This window comes from Silurus aristotelis (assembly GCF_946808225.1).
Source record: "Silurus aristotelis genome assembly, chromosome: 22".
Lineage (NCBI taxonomy): Eukaryota > Metazoa > Chordata > Actinopteri > Siluriformes > Siluridae > Silurus > Silurus aristotelis.
This window is the reverse complement of record NC_139595.1, coordinates 504,983-513,064: the sequence shown is the minus strand read 5'-3', so window position 1 is coordinate 513,064 and position 8,082 is coordinate 504,983. Positions and strand designations below refer to the sequence as shown.

Below are 8,082 nucleotides of genomic sequence, written 5' to 3'. Positions count from 1 at the left end.
CTCTCACTCACTCACACTCTCTCTCTCTCACTCACTCACACACTCTCTCTCTCTCTCTCTCTCTCTTTCTCTCTCTCTCTCTCTCTCTCTCTCTCTCTCTCCTAATAATCCCCTAACACTGGAGACTCCTTCCGTACGTGACCTCTTTAGATACGTCTCGCTGTAATGAGCTGTAACTATAGAAACAAGAAGGTATCATATAAAGCTGCACTACAGTCAGAGCAGCTGTAAAAGAGAACTAATCAACACCTTCTGCCCCAATGGATCGTGATGTTTATGGTGAATGTTATAAATATAATCCTGTTTCCTGCCTGTGGTGATCTGAGAACAGGAAGAACACAAACAGGAAGAACAATAAAGATAAATAAAGAAACACACTTCACCTGTTTGTTGTTTCCTTTCAGAGGGGATTACGAGCGTCTCCGGTCGTCTCACAGGTAAGACTACGGGTTCACTTCCTGTTTATAAAACGTCTCGCTGATCATTCAAATTGTGAGGATAAGAATCTATTCCTGTTTTGTTCTGCTTTTGCTACTGAACTAAAACTAAAGAATTAAAAAAAATGAAGTTTTACACACTCGGCGTCTGGACACTTAATTTCTCCAAACGTTCAGGTGAAATATTTTGCTGTGTCTCTTGTAAAACTCTCTAGAAAGATGTTCTTCACCAGTTGGAGATTTTCTTCTTCATCTCAGAGCAGTTCAGTAGGATTGAGGTGTGGTGTCTGGGCCAGGTGGTTCCATGATAAATATCAGTCCAGACGTCTGTCTGCTCTCTAAATAACACATACAGAACTCACACGTGCGCTTCGGCTCGTCGTCTTGTTGTACGGTTAATTCGGTTCCGATGAGCCGCAGTCCAGACGGAACTTCACGGTGCTGACGTGTGGAATGGAGACATGTTGGTTCACTTTCACTTTCCGGAACCAAAACAACCCCAAACCATTAAACTTCCACCTCCATGTGTGTGTGTAAGTGTGAGGGAGTCTGATCAGATCTTCTCTCCTGTTCTTCATCTCACACAAGTTCCTCTGGTAGAGATAAAAATCTCCCATTCAGACCCCACACAACTTCTTCCACTCGTTTACTGCAGGTGTTTAAACCATAAAACTCCAGGTGGTTTCACACTTTTTCACAGGTTCTGTTTTTAAAGATTTAGTTATTATATATTATAAAATCAGATTTTATGCATTTTGCTGTTTTTTTACTTGAGATTTCTCCGTAAACACTTTGAGTCTGATGTTATCGTTCTTCAGCCTGGAGCTCGTCTCCTGCTGCACTTTTAACCTCAGGATCTCGTGTGTTCGATAAAAAAAACTGCCTGTACATGTTGTGTGTTGTGGACTTGTGTAATCACTGACGCATACACTGACGTGTTGTGTGTGTGTGTGTTGTGTGTGTGTGTGTGTGTGTGTGTGTGTGTGTGCATGCCTGTTCATTATCCTTTTTCAGGAATTTTATTGCAGTACAGACGCAAAATCCAGCTAGGTGGAACTGGAGCTTCTGGTTCTTTCATCTCTGTAAAAGTGTCTGTGTGTGTGTGTGTGTGTGTGTGTGTGTGTGTGTGTGTGTGTGTGTGTGTGTGTGTGTGTGTGTGTAGTGATCTCTGAGCAGGTACAGACTCAGTCCAGCCTAGATTTTATTCCATTCTGGCAGTGTGTGTGTGTGTGTGTGTGTGTGTGTGTGTGTGTGTGTGTGTGTGTGTGTGTGTGTGTGTGTGTGTGTGTGTGTGTAGATAACACACCTGCATGTCTGAGCCAGTATAAGTGCTCTGGTTATTTGGGATTTGATCTGCAGCGTCTTGAGCTGTATCTTCAGTTCCATTCCTGGATGTGTGTTCGATCAGAGAGCATGGGAAGATCTTAGAGTTTTTGGGAGAACGCGATCCTGTGCCTGGTTTCTAATCAACCTCACAGACTGCACAGATTCCCAACAAATCCCCTGATGAACATTTAATGAAATCCACGCTGAAGACGAGTCCAGCGGTCAGGCTGGCAGGAGGCGGTAAGAAAGAAAAGAGGTACAGTATGTGGAGATGTTTGGTGATGTTTCTGTTCTCTAATAAGCTCATTTTACTTATTTAGTGTTTAGTAGCACTAAGATGGGACTGGAAGACCTTCTGATCCACAGCAATCGAAGCATTTGCCAGGGTTAGGGCCTTGCTCAAGCTTGGAGGTCCTGGAATTGGAACTCATGAGTTTCTGATCTGAACTCTGAGGGCTTAACCGCTGATAAAGAGACCTGTATGGACCTCAGAGAAGAACAGCATGTGCACACGCTTATCACAATAAACACTCCATGTGTTTGTTGTAAGGGGCGTGGCCACACTTGATTCTTATCAGGTCACATCACCATAACATGTCTGTAGATTTGACCTTTTTGAGGAACACTTGAACATCTTGTTTTGAGTTTGTTGATTATTTATCACACACTTTTACTCTGTAAACGAATCGTGTGTAAACAGAGCCGTGACCCACAGCTAGTGTCTGAATTCACACTCACACTGTGTAAAGGGTTAAATCACACTTGGTCTGGAATCTGTACACCTTTTCAGTTGGAGATCACTGAGTGAGGAACGTCCTGATGACAGACTGCTGCTTCCTCGTTAATTGTCTCATTCTAATCAAACCCTTTACAGTGGAGAGTCATTAGTGTGTACACGAGCGCTGAAAGGGATTGTGGGTAATACCTGTCCTGCATGTTTTCATGGCCAAGTTTTAATCAGTGTTTTTTTGTGTGTCGTGTTTCACTGCTTCCTCCAGCTTGTGTCACTCGAAGCCTGCAGGGTTTTATTGCCTTTTTGTTTTGGCTCTTTAGAAATGTGACGTTCTTGTCCTGCAAGGTTTCAGCTTTGTTTAAAAAAATACCCCGAGGAGGTTCCGTAGCGAGAAACGTGCAGACAGACGGTTAGCGTGGGAAAAAAAACACAGACAGACAGAAGGAGAGAAAAACACTAGACGAATTTTACACTCCCAGAATTTCTGCTTTGTTCACGAGGTGACGAGGGAGACAGGTGAGAAGGGGCGGGGCTTGGGTGGAGCTTAGACAGTAAACAGAATTCCTGTAATACTTTACTTGCACTTTACTGTACACCTGAGTAAAAAATATGAATGATTGTAACTCCGCCCCTTTTTCCCTCTGGCCACTTTTAAGTGTGTGTTAGACAGTGGAAATTATTAGAAATAGAAATCAGTCAATTATTCACAAGCTTTGTGTTTGGAGTTTGGATTCTGTGGGCTGTGTTCTGATTGGTTACAGGTGGGGGTTAGAGGTCTGATCAACTGCTGATTATTAATTTATATTGATTTAATGACTAAATCTTTGTTACATTATGAACTTTTGTCTTTATATGTCTGTGTGTGTGTGTGTGTGTGTGTGTGTGTGAGAGAGAGAGAGAGAGAGAGAGAGAGAGAGAGAGAGAGAGAGAGAGAGAGAGAGAGAGAGAGAGCTGATTTATTTCTCTGTACATTCACACTGCAGCTGTTATTGTCCACCACCACACAACTGCTGTTATTCCTGGTACTGCTTTCCTTTTCTTTCCTGTGTACCGAGGCTGGAATAGCACATTGGTGTAGAATAACACACACACACACACACACACACACACACACACACACACACACACACACACTCAAAACACTCAAAACACTGTGTGGAGATTGGGAATGTCCTTCAGAATGACCCCTGGGAATTCTTCTCTTTTATAAATCACACTGAAATCAAACAGCTGTTTATAACTGCTCCAGCTGTGAACATCTCACTGTTTGTCATCATCTTCTCATCAGATCTGAGGTGCATGATGTCACCACTACAGTCTGGTCACATGACCTCCTGTCTAACCGTGTTCCATAACCGAGTAGAATAACTTATCCAGAGCTTGTGTTTTGATGGTTCTGGTGATGAGTTTTGGTGATGATGTTACAGATTTACAGATGTTTACAGATGTGTTATCAGTGTTATCACCTGCAATATTCCGAGATGTCTTTAGAATTATAGAACTATTTTGTCCATTCTCACGTTGCTCCTCCTGTGTGTGTGTGTGTGTGTGTGTGTGTGTGTGTGTGTGTGTGTGTGTGTGTGTGTGCGTGCGTGCAGTGAAGAGCGACAGCTGCTGAAGTTTTTATCTCTGTTGGAACGAGGATGACGCGTGCAGAATGTCTTTCATGAATAATCACTGGTCCATCACAGGCGTGTGCTGATCATGAGCTGTACGCTGCATGTTGATGTTCAGGAGGAGGAGAAGGAGGAGGATATAAGTATTAGGAGGAGGATGATGAAGATGAGTAGGAGAAGGAGGCTGATGAAGAGTAGGAGGAGGATGGTGAGTATTAGGAGGGGGAGAAGGAGGGTGATGAAGAGTAGGAGGAGGATGATGAGTATTAGGAGGAGGAGAAGGAGGGTGATGAAGAGTAGGAGGAAGATGATGAGTATTAGGAGGAGGAGAAGGAGGGTGATGAAGAGTAGGAGGAGGATGATGAGTTAGGAGGGGGAGAAGGAGGGTGATGAAGAGTAGGAGAAGGAGGGTGATGAAGAGTAGGAGGAGGATGATGAGTATTAGGAGGAGGAGAAGGAGGGTGATGAAGAGTAGGAATATGATGAGTATTAGGAGGAGGAGGAGTAGAATGATGTCTCTTTTCTTCATATGTTTTCATCTTGTCTTTTCTTGTCTCTTCTTGTCTCATCTTGTCTTTTCTGGTCTGTATTTCTCATTTTTTCCTCACTATATGCTCTGTGCAGGTTACTTGAACTCATGAATCAGTAACACTCGGATCTGGAAGTCGGAAGCATGTCGGTTTTCTGATCATGCCCGGCCCTTATCATTTCTTTGGAATCCTTTAGCCGTTTGAAAACTGTGTCTCTCTCTCTCTCTCACACACTCACACACACACACACACACACACACACACACACACACACACACACACACACACACACGCGCGCGCGCTCAGGTCCAGCATGTTTGAACACGTCTAAGGATTTCTTGTGAGGCTTCAAGACATGAACTAAAGTAACCTTTTACTCTGCTGCTCTGACGCTAATGAAGCTAATGGCTACTAGTGCTGAACTTTTAAAACTGTCAGTTACATAATTTAGGTAAAAAATACAGGTGGACCTTCTCTATCTTTCACTTTACTCTTTCATCAGCTGCTCAAAATACTCCCTCCATCTTCTCAACACACTCTCCTCACTAGTCAACACATTTCCCTCTCCATCCTTTACTGCTCTAACTTGCAGCACATCCTTCCCAGCTCGGTTCCTCTGCCTGGCCAATCGCTACTAATCCTTTTCTTCTTCCTCATTGTCCAACTTCTCCTACAGCTCCTCATATGCCTTTTCCTTGGCTTTCACCACATCCCTCATTACCTGCTGCTGCATCTCCTTGTACTCCTGCCTACTTTTCTCATCACTCTGTCGATCCCAAATCTGTTTCTCCAACCTCTTTCTCCTTCTGCTCTCCTGCACTTCTTCATTCCACCACCACGTCTCCTTCTCTTCCTTTCTATTTCCAGGTGTTACACTAAGTACCTTCCAAAACCCAGCCATTAGGGTTGCACAATCCAGTGCACTCTTAGTGCCGGTCCCAAGCCCGGATAAATGGGCTGGGTTGGGTTAGGAAGGGCATCCAGCGTAAATCAAGTGTCAAATCAAACATGTGGGTCCTGAATATCCGTAGAAGAATGCTGAGGATGGAGCCACCAGGAAGGAGGAAAAGAGGAAGCTCAAGGAGGAGGTTTATGGATGTGGTGAGGGAAGACATGCAGGTAGTTGGTGTGAAAGAGGCAGATGTAGAGGACAGGGGGGTATGGAGACGGATGATCCGCTGTGGCGCCCCCTAATGGGAGAAGCCAGCATCCAGCACCTCTTCACCACCACTGAGCCCCTGTCTGACCTCTTAGTTTCCACCATCTTATTCTTCTTTCAGTCCTCACTCTCTTCCTCTTCTTCTTTACTTCCAAAACCGTCCTACAGACCACCATCCGATGCTGTGTAGCTACACTGTCCCCCGCCAACACCTTACAGTCTCCAATCTCCTTCAGGCTGCATCTCCTACATAGAACATAGTCCTTTTCCTTCTCCTCCATCTCACACCCACTTGTGGAGCATAAACACTGATGACATTTATCATCACTCCTTCATCTTCCAGCTTCACGATCATCACCCTATCAGAAACTCTCTTCACCTCCACTACACTCTTACTGTACTCTTCCTTCAGAATCCCCCTACACCATTTCTCTTTCCATCCACACCATGATAGAACAGTTTCAGAATCAGAAATAGTTTTATTACCAAGTATGTTAATTAATAAGACGTGATACAGAAAATTGATTAAATTAAACATTTATTGAGCAACACAAACCTCTTTAATCAGTGCACTGGTTCCCTGAGTGTCCCTGTAACCTCCACTACAGCTGGGTGAAGGATCACTCCAAGCTGATGGTCGGCTGTGGGTGCTAAATGCACACTACTGCCGCCTGCTGGTTTGAAGGAGTATGTTCCCTCAAGCAAGCACAGAATGTACACACATGGTTTGGTGTGTCGGATGTGCCTGCATAATAAACGGCCTAATTTACAGCACAATCAGCTGATTAATTACAAAAAAGCACTTTATCGTCTGACCTCTAGTAAAAAAGTATGTGTGTGTGTGTGTGTGTGTGTGTGTGTGTGTGTGTGTGTAAGGTGTTTAAAGTTAGGGTGGGGTGTGAAGGATTTCAATACTCACAGGGTCTATAATCGGGATGCTGCGTGACATGAGAGCAACACTAACACACATTACTAACATGTTTACCATGACCTCTGACCTCTAACACAGAAAGCATCTCACACACACGTGTGTGTGTGTGTGTGTGTGTGTGTGTGTGTGTGTGTGTGTGTGTGTGTAAAAGGTGACATTCAATGTCAAAGTTTAGTAAAGTTAACGGCATGCAACAACCAATCAGGTTTCATATGCAAATACAGGCCACATTTTCAGTTGTTCAGTCTGAATATTTTGATGTTGTCAGAGTTTTAGCACATTTATTATTCTAATAATAATAAAAAACCTGTTGGAAGTACAGAGTGTGTATGTGTATATATATATATATAGTCACACTCGATACTCACAGGGTTACGTTCTATAACCAGTCGCGATTAACCAGAAATGTGGAGGTTTTGACTCCTTTTGATGTTTCCTTTTTCAAGGGGAATTGTACTGAAGTGTAAACTCAACAACAATTGTGAATGACTTATTATTACTTACTATAAATGTTTTATTTACTACTTTAAATGAATAATACAATAATACAAATGTTTATGTAATTTATTAGCACACAAAATGTTACTTCGAGCTTTCAAGCCACTCGTGGCTTCTGGCGAACGATCAGATGTTTAGCGAGTTACTCTCAGTCCGGTTCCAAATGAAAAGCCGTGAACTATCGCGGTCGCGAGTGTTGAGGTTGTGAGTATCGAGGTTCCACTGGAACCCGGTGTACGAGTGCGACGTATCGGTGTACGAGCAGTTTTATTAGTATACATTTTTTTAGGAGTACGAGCATGTTTCATCGTTGCTCGTCACCTTCGTCCCCATGCTTCATGCTCAGTCTCCTCATAGACATTGTTCTGAGTGCGTTCTGGTCGTTCTCGTGTGTGAATATTGTGCTTTTTGATTTTTAATAAAACACCCTGCAGACCATGAAGTCAATACAATGGAAACAAAATCAAGTAAAATACCAAATGATCCACAGCCCAGTACTAAATGATTCACAATCTGGTACCAAATGATTTACAGCCCAGTGGTGGGCAAGTACTCTACAGAACTGACCAATAGAAAACCTCTGCTATCTGCTGTTCAAAGCATGGGATTTACATCACTGCACTGTGATGATGATGATGATGATGATGATGATGATGATCAGGGGCACGGCTACGGGGTGGAATTAGAACAAGACTGAATTGAGTCAAGGTTCACAAATGCACGCACACACACACACACACACACACACACACACACACACACACACACACACACACACACACACACATCAAATCCAGCAGACTTAGAAAAAGGAAAATATGTTAAGACAGGGGGTGTGTCTCTCTCTCTCTC

The 8,082-nt window shown here is 43.4% G+C and overlaps 1 pseudogene across 1 annotated transcript in view; it reads right to left on the bottom strand.

Annotated features, from left to right (window-relative positions):
• LOC310717861 overlaps window positions 1-8,082 on the bottom strand; it is a 91,104-nt pseudogene that overhangs the window by 77,821 nt on the left and 5,201 nt on the right. The gene's annotated exons all lie outside the window — the stretch shown is intronic.